The sequence below is a fragment of the Octopus bimaculoides genome, chromosome 14 (assembly GCF_001194135.2).
Source record: "Octopus bimaculoides isolate UCB-OBI-ISO-001 chromosome 14, ASM119413v2, whole genome shotgun sequence".
Taxonomy (NCBI): domain Eukaryota; kingdom Metazoa; phylum Mollusca; class Cephalopoda; order Octopoda; family Octopodidae; genus Octopus; species Octopus bimaculoides.
In genome coordinates, this window is record NC_068994.1 from 55,012,545 (window position 1) to 55,015,060 (window position 2,516).

At 32.1% G+C, this 2,516-nt stretch overlaps 1 protein-coding gene across 3 annotated transcripts in view; it reads right to left on the reverse strand.

The window, feature by feature from the left end:
• The window catches only part of LOC106872317 (rho-related BTB domain-containing protein 2), a 33,504-nt gene that overhangs the window by 25,043 nt on the left and 5,945 nt on the right, over positions 1-2,516 (reverse strand). The window contains exon 1 of one of the 3 annotated variants that reach the window (XM_014919261.2): positions 1,930-2,210. The exons of 1 other annotated variant lie outside the window; for it this stretch is intronic. The gene's annotated coding sequence lies outside the window, so the exon portion shown is untranslated. One more of the 3 variants, XM_014919260.1, reaches the window with a different exon arrangement.

Below are 2,516 nucleotides of genomic sequence, written 5' to 3' on the forward strand. Positions count from 1 at the left end.
CCCTGTTTGAACCATCGTAGATCATTATTATTATTATTATTATTATTATTATTATTATTATTATTATTATTATTGCAGAATAGTTGTCTATGGTACGTGAAAAATATACACGCGAAAAGGAAAGTACGACTTTTGGAGGTGTATGATAATTTCCGACGCTATTGTACATGGTAGCCCTTACACATACACCCACACACACAACTATATAGGTAAAACAGTTGGTGACAGGTTGTTATATAACTCCAAGATGAACATTATAGAAATGAATGGTTTCTCTTACGACTTATTTTCGTTGTTGTTGAAGTCGAGTTATTTTTGTTTGTTTATATTTGTTTATCTATAAGAAAAAGATATTCTTTACCGAAAGTGTTGATTACAATAAAGAGTTATTATTAGCTGGTTTCGGATTATATATGCATGGTGACTGACTTAATTTTAGTGTTAATTAATAACATAATATTCATCTTAACAACTAGAATCAATTCATGATTATACACGCACGCACACGCACACATACATATACATACATACATACATATATAAATTATACACAGATACATGCATATATATATGCATGTATTTATGTGTGTGTATTAATGTATACACACACACACACACACACACACACACACACATATATATATATATATATATATATATATATATATATATATATATATATATATATATATATATATATATATATATATATATATATACGTACATGCATGCATACATTCGTAGACAAATATTTATATAGGACAATAAAAAGGAATGCATTTTAATTGAAAATATGCACAAATAATTATTCCTTTAAACATCGTTTATGTGTTAATATATGAAACAAATGGTATAAATATAAACATGTTTAGCCCTCGGTCAATCCTGATAGAGATTAACAATGAAAGACGCTTCAACTATGACCATCCTGTCTTGTTTTCCCTGATAGCGTACCTACGACTACATAATCTGATGTATTTTCTCCCTCTTTTCCGGACAACTGGGTGGAATTAGAGGGAGATCTGGCTTCTATTTCAAGCATTCTGTACAATTACACGAAGATTCTGTCGTTGTCTCGTTATTAAAAATTGGTTAGTAAACAGGTGTGGTTTAATATATTAAGATAAATAATGTAAACAAGGTAAGATGTTTGACACAACTGCGCATCGTAAATATAGGTAATGCTCGCTGTGTAAAGCCCAGAACAGAGAATTGGGGTTAGGATTATGGTCTAGGGCCATATCTAATGCTTGCCTTTGAAAACACAGAACAGACGATTGGGATCAGGCTTAGAGTTAGAAAATACATTAGGGGCATCGTTGAAGACTCAGGTTAGGATCTGAATTAGAGTTAAGGGTTTGGGATAGGAAGAGAATTAAGTTTTAGGGCTAATGTTTAGGATTAGAAAACATGTAAAGTGCGCTGTTAACCAGAACAAAGGGTTACGGTTAGGAATAGAGTTAAATTTTAAGGTTAATGTTTAGATCTAGAAAATATGTAACGTGCGCCTTTGAAAACTCAGAACAGAAAGTTGCTTTATGGTTAAGGGTTAGAGTTAAGTTTTATGGTTTAATGTTTAGTTGAAGGGTAATATTAAACATTGCCGTTCCAAAATCGCTAACGGGCATCTTCAATATCTGACACGTACCATTGAAAACTAGAGCAGGCGGTTGGGTGAGGAGGATTAAGGGCTAGGGCTTACAGTTAAGGTTAAGTTTTAAGGTTAATAATGTTTTGAGTAAGGGACAGGACAATATGAAATATTACCGTAATCTGACAGATGGTCACTTTTCTTCCTAAATCGGTTAGTCTGGAAAATTTGTTCTATCGTTCGGGAAATCGGGAAACACCAGTCAAGGTATTTTAGCTTTTTTTTTTTTTCTTTTTTTTTGTAAAACAGATTCAATGAAGGGTGGAAAAGATATTCACCCGGCGAAGCATGGAGTTCTTCATCGTCTTGTTTGGAGCCACAAAGAACGCGAGGAATCCAGAAGTGCAGATTAGCAGCAACACACTACAAAAATATTTACAGTTCTGTTATGGTTGTTGTTGTTGTTGCTGCTGCTGCTGCTTCTTCTCTTGTTCTCGTTATTGTTGTTGTTGTTTTTACTGCCTTGCGGTACAGGGTTAGAAGATCAATTCCATAGGAAATGTTGTACATCATTTTTGAAAAAGTAGCTGATTGTGTTAGAAAATAGCCAAAAATTAGAAAGCGCTGCTCGTAAATTTATATATATATATATGCACATATACTTATATGTATGTATGTATGTATGTATGTATGTATGTATGTATGTATGTATGTATGTATGTATGTATGTCATTATTCAGTTTATTTCAAGATTTCTTGCCAATAGAGAAAGAACCGAATTCTAACCTAGATCCAAGGTTCCTTCATTGGAATTTCAACACCAACAGTGTATGTATGTATGTATGTATGTATGTATGTTATGTATGTATGGGTGTGTGTATATATATATATATATATATATATATATATATATATATATATATAT